Here is a 25,683-nt window from a genome sequence, read left to right as displayed (position 1 = left end):
ATGGGTCAAACTGCCACATATGCTCTTTTAGATGAATCGAATGCCCACATATTGCAACGATTGCCACGTTACATTTTCCATGTGCTTATCACCACATCATACATATACTGATACCTTTAATTCATCTGAAGAAGGTTCTATCATAAAACAACGACTTATATATAAACAACTCAATGCGGCCATCAACTATCTGATGCGAATAGACCATTTTCCTGAAAATACTGTGTCCATTTCCACTTTACTCCATGACAACATACACTATCTGTTTTGAATACATGCATTAGAACTGGCAGTGATGATGTCCACTGACGTCTGAGAAGATTCCTTTGACTCCATTAAGATGATAATAACAACTGGCTGTCTTTGAAGGCATCTTTATGAACACAAGGCCCTGGGGAGCATGCTAATTTCAAATGTCCAGTAAAGTGTAGCTTTATAAAAATGGGCATGCAATGCACATTGAACCAAGAAATTGATGATTTTACTGAGCCACGTCCCAGCGCCACATACTACCATCGTCACAGCAGCAGAGAATGGTACTTCCATCATGAGATATAGCCGTCTGTCTAATAGGATGTTTGCAATGTGGATGTGATAACTTGGCAATTAAATTAGGAGGGCTCGACTGTAATTCCCAAACATAAACTTTTCCTTCCCTGTTGCCAACTGCCATAGAATTATAGTGGAAATCGCATGAAAACTTGATAAACCAAATGTCACATTCTGGCACTGGATACTTCTGCAGGATGTCCACACTCTTTGATAGGATGAAACTGCCAAGCCATCTAGTGCAATCCACATAGTTTGAATGCACTGCAGCAATAAAAACAGGAAACTGCACATACTTCGTGGGGAATTTCGATGGCAAATCCGTCCAGGTAAATGACTTCTCAACATAGGTCCAAAACTCTTTCATAGACCAGATCTTGACCGTGTTGTCCATGCCACAGCTTGCAATACGATATACATCTGAAGGATGGAAATCTACACTGAGAACTTCATTGCGATGTCCCCCAGCTCCAGCAAATATCAAAATGCATATTCCAGTTTGAACATTCCAGAGTCGTACAGATTCATCTTTGCTAGCAGATAAAATAAGGGAAGGTTTCAATGCTCGGGTCCTTATTTCATTCACAGAATCTCCATGGCCAATGAAACTCTTATGGACCCTTTCATTTGCAACATCAAGCACTCGAATTATACCATTGTGACCACCTGCAACTAATAATGGTGAACCATTCACATCGCATGCCCAACTTAATGTGTAAAATGATTCATCCTTATCATCGTCAACAGATGCCTGCAAAACAGAAATAGCACCTCCTTCCAAGCATTGGTAAATGGTCACCTTTACAGGTCTACGAATATCACAGCCATTATAACACTTCTAAATCATTACGGATTGCCACCATATCTGCACAAGTGAGGACGCCGCCCTAGTTGACACACTATACAAACCAGCAAGAGATAGAAACTCTAATTCTCGGGCCTGTCTTTCCATAGTGATTATCATCTCCTGAGCTTGGCGTGCAGCCCACTGATTCAAAATTCCAGATTGCCGTTTTCTTACAGCAGAAGACTCTGTCGATTCGATACTACTGGATCTATGATGCCTGCGTGAATGCTTTGAAGAGCCTATAACTGATATTGATGATGATGGCGCGCTTGCAATTGAAGCGTATGGGCATGGGATTGGACGCAAGAGCAACAAATTTCTGAGCTCTGTTGCTGTGTGGGTAGCGCCCCTGCCCAACGCGCCGCGCGCCCCTGATGCGCCGCGCGCCCAGTCCAATGCGTCGTGCGCCTAAAAATTGATCCACCAAGATATTGGTAGGCTTGACATCTTTATGAATAATTGCAGGGGAGCAATCGTGGTGTTCTTCTAATCGGTTCTAATCGGTGGAGTTCTTCTTAGTTCTGTCCTTCCAACATCTGACATGGCTGCAGCATTATCCTGTAGATCTCCAGCTTCAGCAGAATCAAGAATATGCCATCTTATTTATGGAACTTTCAATACTTATGATAAGTCCTCCTGTTTACATAGATGGAAGGCTTTAAAATGCAAATTTATTACAAAAACAAATTTGTCGATTTCTTCTCCAAAACAGAGTTTTTTTTTGGAAAAGGATCATTTTCGAGTATTACTGGTGATAAACTCTTGAAGTAAGAGACTTATTCAACCTCCCTCTGGCCTGCAAGCGTTATTTCACATTTCTGGAGACAAAACCCTGGACTCAAGAAGTAAAATGACTCTTTTCTGGACCACAGTAACATCAATGACTGCGAATGACGAGAAATGAACCTTGGTGCATTTGACTGCAGCGAGCTGACAAGACGGAGTCTAACAGGAGGAACGATAAATTTCTCTGGAAAGTGCCATAATATCAAGCTATCCATTGGAGAATATGTATTGACTAGCCCATTGCTTTCCATTCCAATGGGAGGTGCTGATGTTGTACTAGGAGTCCAATGGCTACAATCCTTGGGTACAATAGCTTTTAATTTTCAAGAACTTTTCATGAAATTTCTGTAGAAGGAAAGGAAGTTGAATTAAGGGGTATTGCAGGGAAATCGGGAAATATAATCAACTCTAACAGTATGAAAAAGCTTCTAAAAAGGGAACAGACAGGTGTAATTGCACAATTATGTTCGTTAGATGTTTCCACATTAGAATCATCTATTTCTCCAGATCTCCAAAAAGCCTTGGACAATCATTCCAAGGTATTTGAGACTCCGAAAGGTCTCCCACCTATTCGTGATCATGATCACGCTATTCATATGATTCCAGGAACTGTTCCTCCAAACATAAGGCCGTATAGATATCCCTATGCCTAAAAGAGTGAAATTGAACGTATGGTTGAAGAATGCTAGAGGCTGGTATAATTCAACCTAGTCAAAGTTCTTTCTTTGCTCTAGTAGTATTGGTGCACAAGAAGGATGGATCATGGTGCATGTGTCCAGATTATAGGGAGCTCAATAAGCTCACTATTAAAGATAAGTTCTCCATTCCTGCCATTGATGAACTACTGGATGAATTGCATGGATCTACTTCACCAAGTTGGATCTTCGTTCAGGATATCATCAAATCAGAATGAAGACTCAAGACATTCTGAAAACAACATTTATAACTCATGAGGGTCATTATGAATTTTTGGTCATGCCTTTTGGCCTTACCAATGCACCTTCTACATTTCAAGGTTTGAATAATTCCATTTTCAAACCCTTCCTTATAAAATTTGTGTTAGTATTTTTTGATGATATACTAATCTACAACAAGTCTTGGAAGGATCATGTTGAACATGTTGACAAGGTGCTACAACTATTGGAGGAGAAAAAATTATATGCAAAAAGATCCAAATGTTTCTTTGGAGTACAAGAGGTGGAATATCTGGGTCATATTGTATCTCATGAAGGAGTTAAGGTAGACCCTAGCAAAATTAAAGCCATTAAGGAATGGAAAATCCCCACATCCATAAAGCATCTATGAGGATTTCTTGGGTTGACATGGTATTATCGCAAGTTTGTTAAGAATTATGGGAGAATAGCAGCACCACTAACAACATTATTGAAGAAAGATGCATTTTCATGGACTTTAGAAGCAAAAAAGGCCTTCAAACATCTTAAAGAGGCAATGTGCCAAGCAACAGTCTTAGCTACACTAGACTTCACAAAAACCTTTATTGTGGAATGTGATGCTTCAGGAAATGGAATTGGTGCTATTTTAATGCAAGATGAAAGACGCATTGCTTTTGAAAGTCGTCCAACAAGGGAAAGTTTTTACGCAAAGATATTTATGAGAAGGAAATGTTGGCAATGCTACATGAACTTAAGAAATGGCGACCCTACCTAATGGGAAGACACTTCAAGGTAAAAACAGACCATGATAGTCTTAAATACTTTTTAGAACAAAGATTATCTTCAGAAGAGCAACAAAAATGGGTCACAAAGATGTTGGGTTATGACTTTGAAATCATCTACAAAAAAGGGAAGCAAAATGTTGTGGCAGATGCACTCTCAAGAAAGGATGAGGATGTGGAAGCCTTTCTTTGCGCTATTTCTATTATCTAACCAAATTGGATAAACGAAGCAAGGGATGAATGGAAGAATGACAAGGAAGTGTGGGCACTCATTCAAAAAATACAACAAGATCCCAGTACATCTGATACATTTATCTAGAAAAATGATTCGTTATGGTACAAGGATCAGGTATACCTATGCAAGAATTCCCAACTCAAACAAAAGATTCTTGAGGAATTGCACACCACTCCCTTAGGAGGGCACTAAGGATTTCTAAAAACCTACCACAGGGTTAAGAAGGATTTTTTTTGGGATGGACTTAAAACAGATATTCAAAAGTTTGTGGTGGAATGTTTGGTTTGCCAACAAAATAAAGTTGAAACAATTAAGACTGCAGGACTATTACAACCTTTATCCATCCAAGCCAACGTTGGGAGGAGCTTTCAATGGATTTTATCATAGGTTTACCCAAGTCCGAAGGAAAGAGTTTTATCATGGTGGTAGTGGAAAAACTTAGCAAGTATGCACACTTTTGTGCATTATCTCATCCATTTAAAGCGAGTACAATTTCTACTGCATTTATGGAAACAATTTAAAAGCTACATGGAAACCCAAAGATTATTGTAAGTGACAGAGATCCCATTTTCACTAGAATTTTTTTAACATAATTATTTTATTGTCTTCGTACTCAGATTGCTCATAGCTCATCTTATCATCCTTAATCTAATGGGAAACTTAGATAGTAAACAAATGTTTGGAAGGATATATTCGTTGCTTCGTATATGATAAATAGACACAATGGGTCAAATGGTTGCCTTTGGCTGAATGGTGGTATAACACTTCCACAAGAGGTTGTTAAGCCATTTCACAAAACACAAGGGGAAATCTGGATTATCCAATGCCCAACAATATCCCCCTAGTGTGAGCAGAGTGTAATTTGAACTCGATACCTTTGGTCCCCATTCGACTTGTTGGAATCATGATTGCTATTACACCAAAACTCACATGTGTTAGTAAAAATACACATTTCCAGAGTTAACAGACCCACGAGAGGTGGTTAAGTCATGTCACTAAACACATGGGGAGTGTGGATTATCCAATTCCCAACACTTATAAGTCAACTTCAACCTCTTCTCCATCAGAATCAAAAGCTTATACTTCTATATTATTTATGGCCACGAGCATAAATTACTTTGATCTTTCATTATGTTTGTCCTCATCTAATATTTGACTACCTTCAGTTTCAGAGGAGTTGGCATCTTGGGTGTAATTGTTTTTCTTCTTAGCCTTCTTTGTATCATTTTGCATTTTTCTAAACTTGTCACTAGGGTTGTATTCTTTATTCTTCTTTTTTGACACTCGGAAGCATAGTGGCATACTTTACAATGGTTAAAGCACTTGAACAATAGCTTACATTTGTACTTTCACAATCCTCTCTTCATATTCCTAACAAACTTAGCTTCCTCTTCATTTTATTCACAACATGAATCATTATGTTCTTCCTTGGGCTTCTTATTTTCTTTGTGTTGTAGCTACAACTACCACCCTATTAAAACATGCTTTGATAGCAAATTTTCAATGGGTCCCCTATGAGTTCTGTCTTTCATCTCTCTGAATGATCTGTTTCATCCCAGTGATTTTAACTCTATGGAGGGCCAAAACTTCCATTCACAAATGGGTAAAGCCCTTTAATGAATCCCTCACTTAAGCCATTCATTCCTATGTTTATTGGGATTTGTTTGACCCCTCAAAACCCTCATCGCATTATTATTCCCATCACAATGCCTTATAGTGGAAATCCTTCACAAAGCATGCATAAATCCTTTTTGGGGCCTATTGCAATCAACACAACATATTCATGGTTTCCGGAACCGATAGGTTTTATTAACCCAAATGCATATATTTTTGGGTCCAGAGCTATATTGCACATCGCTATCAGCCCTGTCCCAAAGCTTATATATATAGCGCACCTATGTCTGCCAGACCCGATGGTTTTACCAACCACGATATCGGGTCTGGAAGCCCCATCGCATATCACATATTGGCGGAGCCCGAGGGTCATGTGCTTAGCGGAGAGCCGCAAGCCAGACCTGAGGATGATTATACGCCGATTATATAAAGTTTGAGGCCTGACCTAAGTGATTGGGGCAGAATTTTCTGTGTTTTCCCATGTTTTTCAAAATTCACGATATAACAAAGGAACGGGGTCTTAGTGCAAAAGGCTGGCCTGTGGAGTCTTGATAGTGTAATCGCACATCGGGGTGGTGGGAGGCATGAGTCATGTGACCCGTAGAAGATCCAACACCTGATTGTGATTAAAGGAAGCCCTCGAAAACCAGGCCTAGCCTATGGATTGAGCTGGAAATTGTGTGTTGACTGTGTATCGGGCATAAATCATTTTCACACTTGTTCCGTAGTTTATAAAATGGATGAAGGCAACATTTACATTTGATTGAAAATTTATGTTTTATTGTTCACAATCATCAAGCTAATGATAGATATCCTTGTAGATGAGAAGTAAAGAATGCAGGAGGGGATTTGAAGAGCCATGTATGCAGAAGCATTGCATTTAGGGGTTTGGCCGTAGGTGTTTCGGGTCGAAACCCCACACGTTTCCTGTACATTCCATAAGCAGAGTTGTCCCAGTCTTCATTATGGGAAGGCAACATATAGTTACCCTTTTACCAAACATTTGTTCTCTTCCTCAGGAAAGGAATTGATTCAGTCGTTATGCTTTCTACGTGCCAGCAGGCACGCTAACGATCCTATCCTTGTGTGCTCGATTTGCATATTTGAAACAATGGGAAGATGAACAGGGAGGGTATACCTAGAGTCAGGGGGACTTTGCATAAGTATTTCCTCCGAAGAGGAGAAAGGGCTTTCGGTTTTCGAGAAGAACAGTTTTTCTTTATTGTGAATGAGGAGGATCGTTTTTGGGGGAAGAAGGAGCCTTTAGTTTCAGACTTATTTGATTGTTCCGATATATGTTTTGGATCAGAGTGTTATTGTGGGCATGAATGTAAATGTGATTTGTATTTATGCATATTGATGACTTACAGTTCACTATTAGTCTTGTTAAATTGAATGTGATTTAGTTTCATGGTTAACTTGTGAATGGTGTTTGATTTGAAGCTAAATTAAACATCAGTTGCAAGTTTAATTCCATAAAAGAATGTGGATTCCTGTATGACTGATTGGATTGCAATTTGGCTTTAATACAGTCTTGTCTAGCTGTGAATTCAGTGATTGATTCATTTGGACTTGAATTTATACATGATGTTTAATCTTATTTATCATGCTCCTACCGAACATATATATGATGTTTAAACCTCTGTATTATGCTTCTGCAAGATAGACTAGATTAGAGTGGTTAGAAGTAGTGTAGATAGGATTTAATACGTAGAGGTTAGTTGTTTTATTTTGTTGATTTAACTGAAGTCTTCCTCTCGGAAGCAATCTTTCGACATGTTCAAATAGTTTATGGGGTCCCTTAAAACCCGTCGGAGCTAGCCATTCCAAACGAAAGTATAATTGGGGCTTACGATCGGGTTAGTTCCCCTTGTTGGCATAGCGCACATTAGTTGTGTCAACAAATTGGCACTAGAAAGAGGGCCTGAACCACCGTCTCCAGTTTTTCAAGATTACATCTATAAGTGCCACGCATGGATTCAAAACGATTAATATATGGATCGTAAAGGTCAGAGAGATCTTGCCACACATTTGAAAGAGCCTCATTTTGAAGAAACAGAGACCCCTCTAAGTGTTGTTTTCGGGTCACCCAAGGAAGAGAGACTGTGGGAGTATCCTGTCACTCTGGAACAACCAGTTAGAGAACTTACTCGGGCTTATGCTCATTCCCTCTCTCAGCGTCCCATCTTTCACACTCTACCTCTGACAACTAAGAGAAATCCAAGGATTTTTACCCTAAGCGAAGATATATCTGCAACCACTTCTCTTGAAGATATTGTGCTAGAATCCTTGCAAAGTATCGACACCCCTTAGGAAGAAATTCCTAAGGATTCCCCTTCTAAAGGCAACTCCTCGCTTGATTTTGAGAATCCTAACGGAGAAGTCTCTAACCAAAAATTCCCTGTCCATAATATGGCCAACGTTCCTCCTCCAGGTGGGACTCAGCCTCCACCTCCTCCTCTGGGTGGGAATCAACCTCCACCTCCTCTGGGAGCACTCCCTCCCTGGCTTGCATAAGATGTTGTAGCAGTACCTGGGCAGTAGCATCCCTTACCCAAAAATGTAGAAAGAGTGTTACCTAATTTCGACCCTGAGCGAGGAGATACCACTGATAACCATATTCGCTCTTTCTTCCTATCCTTGCGCACGTTGGGGGTCACTGATGAAGATGTTTTGTGCCACCTATTCTATTTTACTTTGACTGGTGTAGCCTCCACATGGTATTTCATCTTGAGAATAGGGTCAATCACCTCTTGGGATGCTTTTTAGCAGGCCGTTTTAGACAAGTTTGGTGATGACAAAACACCTGCGGCCTTAGTTTTAGAATTATCCCGTCTGAAAATGGAAACCAAAGAGAAGGTTAAGGATTTTAACATCTGATTAAACACCTTGTTCAACAAAATCCTAGCTACCTCTAGACCTACTGAGGAAGTACTCATGGATTTCTATGTCTTTTCTCTCCCTGTCCCTACAGCGATGTGGGTTAAAAGGAGTAATGTGAAAACCTTACAAGGTACAATCGATGAAGTAGTAAAGCTAGAGAATGAAATGCTCAGTCTTACAGCATGCAACCCTACAACTGGAGAAAATAAAGCCTCTTATAAATCCAAGAAGACTAATGGAAATGATAACAATGGGGCTGAAACTAAAGAAAAGGACACCACAAATTTGGAAGGGTTGCATCAGATCATTAAGAAACTAACGAACACAGTCATTGATATGAAAAGGAATCGTGGAGAGAGTACTAGTGGTAATGGAGTAGACTATAACAACAGAAAGCCCTTCAAGCCTTTCTATCGTAAGAAAATAGAAGGTGGTCATGGCCAACTTGAATTTCCTGCTCCACCTAATGAAGGGACTTTAAACACAGAAGAGTTGGCTCTTATTGGATCGCTTCTTAACAAAGAAGAACCTATATTGGAGCTCAAACCAGAACAAGGAGACAAGGAGGAATATCAAGTAGAAGAACCCTCAGATGAGGAAACCCAGATTAATGTGCTGTTGGATTTCCATAGTGATGAGAATGACGAAGAAGGAGATAACATTGCAGAAATCAATGCTAATGGAATCCACACGCGAAGTAAAGGCCCGCTCCCATATACAACAAAGCCCTTAGACTGAACAAAGAAATATGTTCACCCTGTGAAAGCATCCGCTCCCAGAGTTCCTGTCGAGAATAGTAGATGTTACGAAACCAGCTCAAGAAAAGATAGAAAAGATAGATCAACGCCTTAGAATTCAGCCTCTTCGAGGGGGCAACCTCCTTTACATTACATAAATGAACAATTCTTGGATGATTCAAATGACAAAACCTCCTTTCTATATATAGGAGTCTAAGGAGTCACAATATAATCCAGCCGACCTAACAATAATAATATAAAGCCACAAAAATAACAATAGAGGGATTCTATGGGGCACAGAAATAACAATATGGGGGTAATAGGGGCACAACAATATAAATAAGGGGTATAACTACAATAGTAATGGGGTAATCACTAGTATTATAGGGACCCAACATGCCCCTCTCCTTCAAAAAAGTGTTGTCCTCAACGCTTGAGTAGTTCTGGATACTTCTGCATAAAATTCTCATCCTCCCATGTGGAATCTTCAGTGGATAAGTTCTTCCACTTGATAAGATACTCTGAAATTGATCGATTTCGTAGCTGTCGAGTTCTTGTTTCTGTGACTGCTTCCGGTTCCAATATAATTTTTCCTTCCTCGTCAAGTTCTGGCAATATTGTTTGAACTGGGAGCTTGTCGCCTATAACCTTCTTTAAACATGAAACATGGAAAACTGGGTGCAATCGAGAAGCTGCAGGAAGCTCCAATTTGTATGCCATAGTACCAATCTTTTGCAACACCTTGTACGGACCATAATACTTTGGTGATAATTTATTATCCTTCTTAGCTTGCTTTAGGGACATTTGCTTATATGGTTGTAGCCGTAGGAATACCCAATCACCTACATCAAAACTTCTTTCACTGCGATGTTGATCTGCCTGTTGTTTCATTCTATTTTGTGCCAACACGAGGTTATCCTTTAAGAGTTGGAGGACTTGTTGTTGATGTTCGATGTGATGTTCCACTGCCTGAACCTTAGAATTTTCTCTTAAATATGATGTGATGGATGGTGGTTGATACCCATAAAGTGCCATAAATGGGGTCATTTTTGTTGCTGTATGGAAGGAAGTGTTATACCACCATTCAGCCAGAGGCAACCATTTGACCCATTGTGTCTGTTTATCAGATACAAAGCAACGAAGATATCCTTCCAAACATTTGTTTACTATCTCAGTTTGCCCATCAGATTGAGGATGATAAGATGAGCTATGAGCTAACTGAGTACCAAGACAAGAAAATAATTCTGTCCAAAAATTTCCAGTGAAAATGGGATCTCTGTCACTTACAATAATCTTTGGGTTTCCATGTAGCTTTTGAATTGTTTCCATAAATGCAGTAGAAACTGTACTGGCTTTAAATGGATGTGATAATGCACAAAAGTGTGCATACTTGGTAAGTCTGTCAACTACCACCATGATGACACTCTTTCCCTCAGACTTGGGTAAACCTGTGATAAAATCCATTGAAACCTCCTCCCAACGTTGGCTTGGAATGGATAAAGGTTGTAATAGACCCGGTGTCTTAATTGTTTCAACTTTATTTTGTTGGCAAACCAAACATTCCGCCACAAACTTTTGAATATCTGATTTAAGGCCATCCCAAAAAAATTCCTTCTTAACCCTGTGGTAAGTTTTTAAAAATCCTGAGTGCCCTCCTAAGGGAGAAGTGTGCAATTCCATAAGAATCTTTTGTTTTAGCTGGGAATTCTTACAGAGGTATAAGCGATCTTTGTACCATAACGAATCATTTTTCCAGCTAAATGTATCAGACGTACTGGAATCTTGTTGTAGCTTTCGAATAAGTGCCCACACTTCTTCGTCATTCTTCCATTCCTCCCTTGCTTCGTTTATCCAATCTGGTTGGATAATAGAAATGGCGCACAACAATGCTTCCACATCCTCATCCTTTCTTGAGAGTGCATCTGCCACCACATTTTGCTTCCCTTTTTTGTAGATGATTTCAAAGTCATAACCCAACATCTTTGTGACCCACTTTTGTTGCTCTTCAGAGGATAATCTTTGTTCTAAAAAGTATTTAAGGCTATCATGATCCGTTTTTACCTTGAAGTGTCTTCCCATTAGGTAGGGTCGCCATTTCTTAAGTGCATGGAGTATTGCCAACATTTCCTTCTCATAAATAGCTTTGCTTAAAAACTTTCCCTTGATTGGACGACTTTCAAAAGCAATGGGTCTTTCATCTTGCATTAGAACAACACCAATTCCATTTCCTGAAGCATCACATTCCACAATAAAGGTTTTTGTGAAGTCCGGTGTAGCTAAGACCGGTGCTTGGCACATTGCCTCTTTAAGATGTTCAAAGGCCTTTGTTGCTTCCGGAGTCCATGAAAATGCATCTTTCTTCAATAATGTTGTTAGAGGTGCTGCTATTCTCCCATAATTCTTAACAAACTTGCGATAATACCCTGTCAACCCAAGAAATCCTCGCAGATGCTTTATGGATGTGGGGATTTTCCATTCCTTAATGGCTTTAATTTTGCTAGGGTCTACCTTAACTCCTTCATGAGATACAATATGACCCAAATATTCCACCTCCTGGACTCCAAAGAAACATTTGGATCTTTTTGCATATAATTGTTTCTCCTCCAATAGTTGTAGCACCTTGTCAACATGTTCAACATGATCCTTCCAAGACTTGCTGTAGATTAGTATATCATCAAAAAATACTAACACAAATTTTCTAAGGAATGGTTTGAAAATTGAATTCATCAAACCTTGAAATGTTGAAGGTGCATTGGTAAGGCCAAAACCCTCATGAGTTCTAAATGCCGTTTTTGGAATGTCTTCAATCTTCATTCTGATTTGATGATATCCCGAACGAAGATCCAACTTGGTGAAGTAAATTGATCCATGCAATTCATCCAGTAATTCATCAATGACAGGAATGGGGAACTTATCTTTAATAGTGAGCTTGTTGAGCTCCCTATAATCTGGACACATGCGCCATGATCCATCCTTCTTGTGCACCAATACTACTGGAGCAGAGAAAGAACTTTGACTCGGTTGAATTATACCAGCCTCTAGCATTTCTGCAACCATACGTTCAATTTCACTTTTTTGGACATAGGGATATCTGTACGGCCTGATGTTTGGAGGAACACTTCCTGGAATCAGATGAATAGCATGATCATGATCACGCATAGGTGGGAGACCTTTGGGAGTCTCAAATACCTTGGAATGATTGTCCAGGACTTTTTGGAGATCTGGAGAAATAGATGATTCCAATGTGGAAACATCTAGCGAACATAATTGTGCAATTACACCTCTTTGCTCCTTTTTTAGAAGCTTTGTCATACCATTAGAGCTGATTATCTTTCCTGGTTTCCCTGCAATACCCCTTAATTCAACTTCCTTTCCTTCCGTAGAAAATTTGATGAAAAGTTCTTGAAAATTAAAAGCTATTGTACCCAAGGATTGTAGCCATTGGACTCCTAGTACAACATCAGCACCTCCCATTGGAATGGAAAGCATTGGGCTAGTCAATACATATTCTCCCATGGATAGCTTGATATTATGGCACTTTCCAGAGCAATTTATTGTTCCTCCATTTGCAATCATCACTTGACACTCTGGTGCTGGATATAGGAAGCAATTCAATTCTTTTGCTACCCTACAATGAATAAAATTGTGGGTGCTTCCTGAATCAATCAACACTATTACCTTTTTCTTCTTGATTTGTCCTTCTATCTTGATGGTTTGAGGAGTGGTAATTCCCGCCAATGCATTACAAGATATGGTCGGATTTATTTGTTCTTCATCTAGGCTTTGTTCCTGGAGTATATCTTCTTCTTTTGACCTTTCTTGCTCCTTTTCTTCTTCCTCTTCACAATCTATGTAGAATAATTTCTTCTCAGCACACTTATGACCTTTAGTGTATTTGCTATCACAACTGTAACAAAGCCCTTTTGCTCTTTTTTCTTCCAATTGTTGTGGTGTCAACCTTATAGGTTGTGGAAGACTAGGGGCAACAACACTTCCGTCTTTATAGTTGTGAGTGGTATGCTTCCTGGTTGCCATAATTTTGCTTTCCATTTTTCTTGCTAACCTGAATGCCTTCTCTAATGAATCAGGTTCCCAAAGGCGAACATCATGTTGGATATTATCCTTTAAAGACCCTATGAACACATCAATCCTATGCTCCTCTGGAATATCTTTTACCCTTATGTTCAATTTTTGGAACTCCTCAATGTGCTCCATTATTGAACCCTTTTGTTTGAGACTTATCAATTGGCTAAAAAAAGTGTTGCTTTTTGTATCCTCATAATGTGCTATCAATTCTTCCGTAAAAATTGCCCAAGTGATAAATTGTTTACGAGAGCAAAGCCATTGATACCATACAAACTGATTTGGTTCCAAATATACAGTTTCCATACGTACCTTTTGTGTGTTTTGCACATTATTGAGATCGAAGAATTGCTCCATCTGTAATATCCATGTGGCGGGATCCTTGCCATCAAACTTCCTCATATCGATTTTTGGAATATGGTGAGTCTTCGATCCAACATTAGCGTCTATGGAATCATGATTAACATTTCTTTTGTTCTCATCATGAGTTTCCTTTAGTACCCTTTCACCATTAGGGACCATTTCTTGTAGCAACTTATTCATATTTATCTTCAATTCGTCCACGTCTGTCTTCAAATCTATCTTCAAATCATCCATCTTAGCTTCCACGTTAATCATCTTAGCTTCTACGCCTTTCTTTAAATAGTCCATATTAGCTTCTACACCTTTCTTTAAACCATCCATCTTAGCTTCTACATCTTTCTTTAAACCGTCCATCTTAGATTCTGTTCCTTTTTGTGCAAGGGACAGTTGTTGCACTTGGTCTTGTAATTTTGATATATCATGTTGCATTTCTTCCTCTTCTTCATGAGTCATGCTAGAGCTTTCAGGTTCCTTACTAGGTGTTTGCATTTTCTTTCCTCGGGGCATCAGTTATCGATAATAATGCTCTACTATGCCCTTTGAATTCCTTCAAAATAAATTTTCAAACCAAGCTTAAGCAAAAATTTAAGAAAATCTACACACCTTTTTTCACTTTGTAGGAGCTCGATATTGCCTCTGATGTATCTCTGTACTTTCTAATCATTTACTTCTAAATTTGTGAGCTGTAGTATCCCTCTATGTCCTCTTTCCAATTCCACAAGTCTGACCCAAATTGGATTCTCCAAGGAAGAGTTATGTGAAATCTCCCATAGTGACATGCTTATAGACTAGTTCAGTAGAGCGAACTTGTATGACGTGCCACAAGTCACTGTTTCGACCTTTGGATCTGAAACATGCATACAAGAAACTATAGTCCGTCCTCTTTCTGTACCTTCTTACGAAATTTCAATCCGATCCCCAGAGAGAAAGTTATGACGATTTTTCCCAGGTCACCTGTTTTGAATGTAATTCAGGTGTCTACAAAAAGACCAACTTCCTCAGATCATATCTCCGCAAATATTGCGCGAAAAGCTCTAAAATTCGCACCCAAGGTTCAGCACGATTTCTTCTCAAATGGTTTTTTTTGCAACTTCTGAAACATCACAGAAAAAAATTTATAGCGAAAATTCCACGATGACCTGTTTGGAGCAGCGAAACCCTAGAATCCAAAGCTCCGATACCAAATGTTATGAAACCAGCTCAAGAAAAAATAGAAAAGATAGATCAACGCCTTAGAATTCAGCCTCTTCGAGGGGGCAACCTCCTTTACATAAATGAACAATTATTCGATGATTCAAATGACAAAACCTCCTTTCTATATATAGGAGTCTAAGGAGTCACAATATAATCCAGTCGACCTAACAATAATAATATAAAGCCACAAAAATAACAATAGAGGGAGTCCATGGGGCACAGAAATAACAACATGGGGGTAATAGGGGCACAACAATATAAATAAGGGGTATAACTACAATAGTAATGGGGTAATCACTAGTATTATAGGGACCCAACAGTAGACGTGGTAGTCAATCCAAGAATGCCCTTGTTGCAAGTCACCCAGAGAAAGAAAATACATCTCCCACTGCAGAAAAGGCTACTAAAGATGATAAACTCCCATCTAAGAATGGAAAAATAGATATGTTTACTCTGCCATATCCTGTTCATAACATTTATTATAATATTTTGGATGATATCAAGAAGTCTAGGGCTAATATCACATATTTTGACTTGTTAAAATTGACACAACAAAGAGATTTGCTGCTGAAAGCTACGAATGAGCGGAACTGCAAAACCCCCACCACCTCAAGCACCCAAACCAAGAAGCCAATGCCCAAACCTGTTAGTAAAACTAGCGTAGCCAAAATACCATCATCTATGGAGGCCACATTATCTAAATTGAATCGAAAGCCCTAAGATGTCAGTGCAGCCATGATAGGGAGGAAATCAAAATCTATGACTCCACCCTTCCTTATCACATTCGAAATCCTCAACATGAATGTGAATAACTTCTTGGTAGAATCTGGCGCCTCATCCACTGTTATGCCTTACGCTGTTGCTAAGAGACTTCAGGAAATACTCGATAAAACTCAAACTCGAATTATGCAGTTGGATAGAACGAATGTGAGAGTTATTGGGGAGCTGAAAGATGTGTTGATTCGAATGGCTGCCAAACCTCAATACACTCAGGTCCTTGATATAATGGTAGTGGATATACTCGAGGCTTATGGAATGTTACTTAGTAGGGACTGGTCATCAAATCTAAATGGATATTTCTCAACTGATTGGTCCCATCTTTTGTTGCCTCAAAGGGGAAAAAGTGATATGCTGAGAGTGGATCGGGAGAGATACATGAAGTACATGGTAATGGAACCAAACAACCCCAATGAACCTGTAATGTTCTATAACTCTATCCTTGGGAATTATAGTTCCGATGTTTATGCCATGAAAACCTGTTTCGGAGAGTGCCATGCAGAAACAGTCAAGGAGGCTTTGACAAACACATAGTTGGAAGAAAGAGTTAAACACCCCCATAATCCAACTGATGAATTACCTTGTATTATAGTATATGATAGAACTAATTTCATAGGAAGTAGTTCTTTTAGTGTAACATTGAAGTTTATTTTTGGGACACTCCACTTTGGTGACTCTAACTGTCTTGAAAGTGTAGGCGCTGGGAGCATTTCCATTGACCCACCAAGGAACCAACGTCTGATGGCCAGCTGGTTGGAATGCACGCGCACCAGTAACACAACAGAACATGAAGGCCTGCTGAAAGGCTTGAGAAGAGCCATTGAAAGGAATGTAAAAAGTCTTAGAGTTTTTGATGGCCCATAGATAATGGTGAACCAGGTAAAGAAAAGGATACACTACAGCCCGCCACACCTGGTGAGGTACCAACATGAGGTATGGAGTTTAATTGACAATTTTGATTCTTTCAATGTCACATACATACCTCGAAAGTATAACCAAGATTTCGATCTGATGGCTGCTATGGCTGCAAAACTTTCACCTAATCTTAGATTAAATAAGAATAAATTTTATGTTGAATTGATTTTCGGATCATCCGTAACTAATAACATCTCAAATTGGCAGGTGTTCAAAGGTGATAATCAAATCCTTGAGTTCCTGCATTGCAAAAGAACACCCAGAAACACAACCATTAACAAAAGGGAGCATGGAAAACTTATAAATGGAAGTGAAGATGAGGTGATATCTTTCATTGAGAATTTTTTTTACTTTTCATCTCTCATGAGTGAGGCAATAGGTAAGCACAAAAAATTACAACACTCATGGTTGAGCCCATTCCAAGTTGTGGAAAAAATTGGTCATGGAATTTACAGATTGAAAACCTTACAGGGAGAAACTAAAAAACTCCCTGTTAATGCCAACATCTCAAGAGATACTTCCAGTAGTCACCACATGGTGGTTACTTCTTGAGTAGGTTAGAGTTCATTTCATTTTGTTGTTAGCGTAGTTGTATTCCTATCCTTTCTTTTTGTTTTCTGCCAAGTCTATTTTCCTTCTGTTTTGAATTACATTCCTTTCAGCTAGCTGATTGTAGTCCTCTAGTATCATTCTACCTTTTAGATTTTCCCTCATTCACTACTCTCGGCCTTTCCCTTCCTCATTAACTTGCTGATGATTCTACTGTGCCTGAATCCATCATTTCCCTGCAAATCAAACAAACTTTCTATCAGCCCATGAGCACTTAAGAATCAGCAGTGGAATGCAAACTGAAATCCCTCATTGGCATTTATTGGAAACTGTATGAGATCTGTTGATAGCTTGGACATTTGGAGCATGTAGGGGCATCTTTATAAAACAAAAAAAGTGTAACGACAGCTGGACTAGCATGGAGGAATGCTGCATTTAAATAAATCCCACTCAAACCTAACCTATACTTGCTTGTAATATTTACAGCCATTCTCCATTGGTCCCATCCACCACACTAAATGGTCCAATACTTGTTACTCACAAGTAAAAATTCCTTTCATGGGCTAAGCTCACTATCTCATACCCTGTGGCAAATATAATTGTGCTCTAGTCCTTGTGCCCGAAATTGGAAGGACTTATCTAAAAAGAAATGAAATGTCATGTTCTTTTGCCAATATGGAAGGACAAGTTGTTTGGGAAGCCGGTTAGAGTAAGGATTGTTGTTGGGCTCAGAGTATTAGTTGACACAGCAAGCCCAACCTCGCTTAAGCGGTTTAAAAATATGGCATGATCCATGACTGTGCCCCATTCAATAAATGAAAATATAGCATTTAAATTCTCATATAAAGTGCAAGAAAAACATGTCTACATCAAGCTTGATGAGCAATAAAGAGCTGAGGTACACACCTAAACATGTATGGACAGACCAGTGATGGCCCCAAAGGGATTTTTGAAAGTGGGAAATAGGTAAAGGAAGGTCAATAAACCCCATAATACTGCTATTGGAGAATGCCTGTCAAAACCATATCAACAAGTAGAAGCTATTTGTCTCTATCCCTCCTAAAGTAGTTAATGTTTAAGTGGAACCCATGCTTGTCCATCTACATAGTTCACATTTCAAGTTTATTTTAACACCCTGACGTTTTATTGATCCAAAGGTTATTTGGAAACAGAGATAACTGGTTCGCCCAATGGTTCACCATTTGTTGTAGCTACAACTACCACCCTATTAAAACATGCTCTGATAGCAAATTTTCAATGGGTCCCCTATGAGTCCAGTCTTTCATCTCTCTAAATGATCAATTTCATCCCAGTGATTTTAACTTTATAGAGGGCCAAATCTTCCATTCACAAATGGGTAAAGCCCTTTAACAAATACCTCGCTTAAGCCCTTCATTCCTATGTTTATCGGGATTTGTTTGACCCCTCAAAACCCTCATCGCATTATTATTCCCATCACAATGCCTTATAGTGGAAATCCTTCACAAAGCATGCATAAATATTTTTTGGGGCTTATCGCAATCAACACAACGTATTCATTGTTTCCGGACCTGACAGGTTTTATTAACCCAAATGCATATATTTTCAGGTCTGGAGCTATATCGTGCATCACTATCAGCCTTGTCCCAAAGCTTATATATACAGCATGCCTATGTCTGTTGGACCCGCTGATCCTAACCCCATCGTATATCACATATCGACGAAGCCTGGGGGTCATACAATTAGAGGAGAGCCAAGAGTTGGACCCAACGATGATTATACACCTAATTATATAAAGTTTGAGGTTTGGCCCAAGTGATCAGGGCAAAATTTTCTGTGTTTTCCCATGTTTTTCAAAATTCGCGATATAACAAAGGAACGGGGTCTTAGTGCAAAAGGCAGGCCTGTGGAGTCCCGATAGTGTAATCGCACATTGAGGTGATGGGAGGCATGAGTCCTGTGACCCGCAGAAGATCTGACACCTAATTGTGATTAAAGGATGACCTCGAAAACCAGGTCTAGCCTATGGATTGAGCAGGAAATTGTGTGTTGACTGTGTATTAGGAATAACTCCTTTTCACACTTGTTCCATAGTTTATAAATTGGATGAAGGTAGCATTTACGCTTGATTGAACATTTAAGTTTTATTGTTCACAATCATCAAGCTAATGATAACTATCTTTGCAGGTGAGAAGTAAAGAACGCAGGAGGGGATTCGAAGAGCCATGTATGCAGAAGCACTGTGTTTAAGGGTCTGGCCACAAGAATTTTGGGTCGGAACCCCATGCGTTGCCTGTACATTCCGTAAGTAGAGCTGTCCCGGTCTTCATTATGGGAAGGAAACATACAGTCACCCTTTTACCAAACATTTGTTCTCTTCCTTAGGAAGGAATCAGTCTGGCCGTTATGCTTTCTACATGCCAGCAGGCATGCTAATGATTCTATCCCTGTGTGCTCGATTTACATATCTGAAATAGTGGGAAGATGAAAAGGCAGGGTAGACCTAGAGTTAGGGGGGTTTTGCATAAGCATTACCTCTGAAGTGGAGAAAGGGCTTTTGATTTTTGAGAATAACAGTTTTGCTTTATTGTGAATCAGGAGGACTGTTTTTGGGGGAAGAAGAAGCCTTTATTTCAAACTTATTTGATTGTTCTGATATATGTTTTGGATCGGAGTGTTATTATGGGCATGAATGTAAATTTGATTTGTATTTATGCATATTGATGACTTACAGTTCACTATTAGTCTTGTTAAATTGAATGTGATTCAGTTTCATGGTTAACTTGTGAATGGTCTCTGATTTGAAACTAAATTAAACATCAGTTGCAAGTTTACTTCCATTAAAGAATGTGGATTCTTATATGAGTGATTGGATTGCAATTTGGCTTTAATACAGTCATGTCTAGTTGTGAATTCAGTGATTGATTCATTTGGAATAGTTTATACATAATGTGTAATCTTATTTATCAGACTCCTGCGGAACATATATATGATGTTTAAACCTCTGTGTTATGCTTCTGCAGCATTGACTAGATTAGAGTGGTTAGAAGTAGTGTAGATAGGATTTAATACGTATAGGTTAGCTGTTTTATTTTGTTGATTTAACTGAAGTCTTCCTCTCGGAAGCAATCTTTCGACATGTTCAAACAGTTTACGGGGTCCCTTAAAACCCGTCGGAGCTAGCCATTCCAAAAGAAAGAAGATCTAATTGGGGCTTGCGATCGGGTTAGTTCCCCTTGTTGGCATAGCACACATTAGCCATGTCAACACTTTGAAGTTTGAACTATTTTTTGTTGGCTTACCATTGGAAATTCTCATCTCATAAGTAGTAAGAGTGTGAAGTATTTGGTCCAAAGTGAGAACCTTCAGATTTTTCATCTCTTCAATGGATGAAAAATTGGGATTAAATCTCTTAGAGAGAGACCTCAACACCTTTTGAACTATTACTGGATCTTTTAACTCTTCATCAAGACCTTGTATAGTCTTAACAACATCATCAACTCTAACAAAGTACTTAGAAAAATCCACAGGGGCTTCACTAGTGGAGAAATAACATAGCATGTGTGTTCATATTGGGCATAATATATTGAGCATTTAATAGGGGGTAAAGGGTTCTTATATTGGTGGGTATAAAAAATGGAGTTAAAAGTTAATGAAAAAATAAAAAGGGGTGCAAAAAATGTTAATTAAAAAATGGACACCTACATTATCTAGTAAAAGTAGGGGTTTTTTAAATTCGAAGGTGTATTGGATTCGTATTGGTAGGGGTTAAATAATGTGATTTTTAGATGTATTTTCCAATATTTAGTCCAATTAAGGGTATGGTTGAGTATGCCATGAACGCACATGATATATCATAGGTTCATTGAGTGAAGCCCCCATTGAAATATCTTCTTTATCATGCATCTTTAAAGATTCAAATTGCATTCTAAAACCTTGAATTTTGGCTTTCTTTACCTTGTTGTCACCTTCATAGAAGCTACTCATCTTGTCCCAAATAGCTTTTGCAGTAAGGCAATCCATGACCTTGACTAGTTATGATTCAAGTAGGCTAGCAAGTACGACATTCATAGCTTTAGAATTACTTGTAAATTACATCTTATAATCTCTAGTAATCAAAGCTTGGGGATTATTATATTCTTCTTCCACTACATCCCATACATCAACACCAAGTGATTGAATATAGGATTTCCTCCTTACCTTCCAAAACACATAATTTGTTCCATTGAACATCATTTCCTTATTGGTGTATCCTCCTTCCTAGTTTTCCCTGGCCCTTGATATTTCTTCCAGTTGTTAAATAGATGCTGAAGTAACCTGGCTACTCTGATACCAATTGTTAGAAACCAGGACAATATTGAGAAGGGGGGTGAATAAATATTGTGTGAATTTTAAAACTTTCTTTCACTTGTAAAGAATTTGGGACACCAATGAAAATTTCAACAACAATTCATATGAGGTTCACAAGAATCAAGACAAGATGTACAAATATCACACATATATTCTTCTATTGTTTCTTCAATTACTTTCATAGAGGAAAGCTTCAAGTTATTGTATAATGTTCTTTGGATAAAACAAGAAGGAATATACTACTCCCCAATTTTTAAGTTACCACTTTACAGAGTGACAACACATAACTTTGCAAGATACCACTTGCTTGACCTCCTCGATTCATCTTTCACACCATTTTCAAACTTAAAATATGAATGCCACTTCCTTTCATACTGCAAATAATTTCCTCCTAAGTAACATACCTCAATCACCACCAAATCACCTTAAGCAATATATGATCACTGGAAAAACCACCATACACACTAGTAAAAAAACATTAACCTCTAAACAGTGTTAACACACCCTTCTTGAAACTTGATTATGCTCATATAGAAATTAAGATGATATTTTTAGTTTTTAAACAATGAGTTAATTTCAACTATTTTCCATGAATAAATTCATATTTTTACTCATCTAATACTTCTTTCATGTCTTCTAAATGTGGTCTTGAAGTCTTCAAACACTACTTTCTTGTATTTGTAAGAAAATTTGAGTTAAACTGTCCAAATTTGCAATTCTATAATTTTATAGGTTTTAGCATATATTTTCTAAATTTGGTGCACCCCCAAATTTAGAAAAAATGCTAAATATACCACAAATTATATTATTTTCTTCAAATTTCACCAACCACCACTTAGTTGTGGCTAAATTGTTCACCAACATTAGCAAACTACTGGATATGGCACATTCCACCAAAAATTTTGCTGACTGCTAGAACACTTGCCTGTTAATGCTTTCATCCATTTGACTTAGAGTTGTGAAAAAACCCTAATGAGGTTGGGGGTAGAACAAGGTTAGGGTTTTACACATTTCGTTTTCCACTGACTTCACAAAGACTTGATTAACCCAAAATTCCCTAGCACAACTTTCAATGTTGGTTGGAAGATCAGAGGTGAAAGGCCGACTTGCTTAAACTATTATGTTTTGGTATTTTCCTTTGACTTTCCTGGAGACCTTATTGGCTCAAAATCATGACCTAGTCCTAATTTTTCATATTTTCACCAAAAACCAAATACATAGGAAAAATCCCCCGAACACGACCTATGGCCTGACTATCGAGGTTTTTCCACATCATCTTGCTGACATCATCCTTGCCACATGGGAGCTCCTGAGTGGTGCCACGTGCTACCTAAATTTGGCCCACTTGGACACCCAAAAAGTCCAAATCATCATGCCACATTTCCTGAGTCCGTACTACCACATCACCTGTGCTTACGTCATTCTAACATCATCCCAGACCTTTGAGTTTCTTTCATCATGCACCATTATGGCTCCAGTTGTGCTTCCACATCACCACCTTGAGTCAATCAAAATGCACCATTTTTCATGTTGTAGAGGGTCCCACATGTTCGAGGATTGGGGGTCAAGAGTCGGCTCATTTCTTTGTTGTCCTCCTACACTTACTCTTGAACTTCGACTAGGTTTGATGACCAGACTTGCCAAAGGTTGGAATAGGTGTAGCTCGAAGGTCGGGTGGTTGGCCCATTCCCTTTATTGTGTTTCTAAACTATCCCGACTTTTTACAGGCTTAATGGCCCTACTTGGAACCTTGACCTGTTTGACTCTTTTTACATATTTAATTCTTTAACTTTGATATGGAACAAATTTTGATCCATGAGGCATTTTTTATACTTCAACATATCGTTGGAAATATCTATCAAATCTCTATCCATTTAAGTAGTTCCAAAGTGCACTTGAGAAGATATATGATACTAAAATTTTCTACAAAGTCTTTGTTCCTTTACCAATCTTTTTCATTGCCATACTTGAGCTAATCTTGTTCCTTGACCATTATTCTTGCAACAATCTCTACCTTTGCCATCATCTTCTTTTCCATTTCCATCAATGATAACATATTTCAAACAAACAATTCTCTCAAACATAGAGCTTGGGAGGAATGAATCATTAAAATAAAAGGTAATGTGGCAACTTGGACCTTCATATCTCTAAAGCTAGTAGGTCGACTGGTGCCCCTCAAATCAATCATTAATGTGCTTTCTTTCTACATTTTCTAAGATTTAATAGCTCCATCTGCCATTCTCTCAACTATCTAAAGCACACAATGAACCTTTTATTAGGGGGAGTGAAAACCAATGCAAGTGGGTCTGGATGTATTTGGAAAAGATATGTTTTCTAGGACTCTATGGAAAATTGGGATAAATAGACCCTACCATCCTAAGCACAATTCTAGGTGCTAAGATAAGTTTTATATGGATGCAAGGAGGAAATGAAATATGGAAATAATTATGGAACCAAAAATATGGCAGAAATATTCCCAATCACCTTCTAATAAGATAAAGTCTTCGATTAGTTGGCTCCTCTATATGGAAGCTAGCATAAAAAAGTATGCATCTTATAAAACAACATTATTTGTAGGAAGTTTAAAATGGTGATACACCACTTTTTTTATAGGATTTTATTTTAGAAATCCCCTAAATTATCCAATCAATAATACTTGCATAATCTTCAACCTCAAATTTAATAAGCCAACAAGTTTATAGCTGCAGAATATTTGGACCACAATTTTTGGGCGTGGGATCCCCCCAAGGCAAGTTTTGGGGCTTAAAGCCCAAGTTTTGACTAAGTCCAATGTAAAGACTCTGTGATTTATGGGCGTAGAGCACGAAGATGGTAAATGAGTTAGAGGGTCGTTCACCCTCATTTTTGTAATGTAATGTCAGTTTGAGAGATCTACCCATGGTTCGCGGACCATGGGATTGTATAAAGAGCAAGGCTCTAAGTGTAAAGAAATAACAATAGAGGGATGAATCAATGAAAGATCTAAGAGGGAAGCATTGAGTCTAAGTGTAGAGTCTTGTCTTTGGGTTGTAGAGTAGGAGAAGGCTCTATAGCTGAGTGCGCAGAGGCCTAGTAGTCCGCAGCTGAGTGCGTGGACCCCTGTAGCTGAGTGCACAGGGAGGGTTGAGCCTGTAACCGATTGAAGCATTAATAAAGAGAATTCTTACAATATTTCTGTGTATATTTTCCTATTTTATGCATTGAAGTATATTGGGTATGAATTGCAAGTTTACTATTTATTTGTTGCACAAACTTATATGAATGTGTTGAATAAGTAAATATAATATAAGGTATCTGTTTACGCAAATAGAAATAACTGTTATAAGAAGATAAGTAAATCCGCGGTGTGACTTGGGGAAATAGCACAGATCGCTGCTCTAGAAGCATGAAAGCCCCAAAGTCCCTAGTTAGGGTTGCACGAAAATGAATATAGCAAGGCCGCGAAGGCCAGGAAAGTGCGCGAAGTAACCTACACAAAAGTATTCATGGTTGGACTAAATCAACCCCTTAGACATCTCAAGGGTGTGGAAACCTGGTTCTAGCATCCCCCCCATACTGCTTCGGGTGAGACCTCAGTCTGCACTCTACGGACTGTTGTCAAAAGGGCTAGTAGTACAAGGATTTTTTTGGCTAATTAACTCCGAACCTGGGTTAGGCCCCAACAAGCCAACAATTGGTTCCGTTGCCATGATCAGAATCTACATAGAGATGTCTAATGTTGTATCATTGGAATCCAACTAAGAAAGAAATTGAAGGTTGGTTAGATAGGAGAATTCACGAGTTCGCAGTGTAGGAAAATAAGATTTCGTGACTATCAAAAGAAGAGTGGTTAGGCTGCTACCTGTACACAGAGATCCACGAAATTTTCTTCGCATCTTTCCCTACTGAGTTGTACGAGTGGATCGCGAAGGTAGTAGATAGCTAAGGAAGGTGCAAGCTCGATAGTCTGATTGTGTGGACCCCAGAGTTGGTGCACATATTGGTATCATTAGAGGATAAGATCACACACGTTGTTGATCACTGGCTCGATCGGATTATAGGAGGATTCATTACTGAGTTCACAGTAGACACTACGGTAAGCTACAATGAGGTCGAGTGATGCTTTATCAAAGGACGTTAAGTCTCTGAACACTTGGATTAAAATGCT

General features: G+C 38.7%; 1 pseudogene; it reads right to left on the bottom strand.

Moving 5' to 3' along the window:
- Positions 1-481: 481 nt before the first annotated feature.
- On the bottom strand, positions 482-21,209 carry LOC149188269 (polycomb group protein FIE1 pseudogene; annotated as a pseudogene).
- Positions 21,210-25,683: the final 4,474 nt, after the last annotated feature.

This window comes from Pinus tabuliformis, chromosome 3_1 (genome assembly GCF_031772625.1).
Source record: "Pinus tabuliformis cultivar Carrire ecotype Pingquan chromosome 3_1, CPIR1, whole genome shotgun sequence".
Taxonomy (NCBI): domain Eukaryota; kingdom Viridiplantae; phylum Streptophyta; class Pinopsida; order Pinales; family Pinaceae; genus Pinus; species Pinus tabuliformis.
This window is presented reverse-complemented; position numbering and strand designations above follow the sequence as displayed.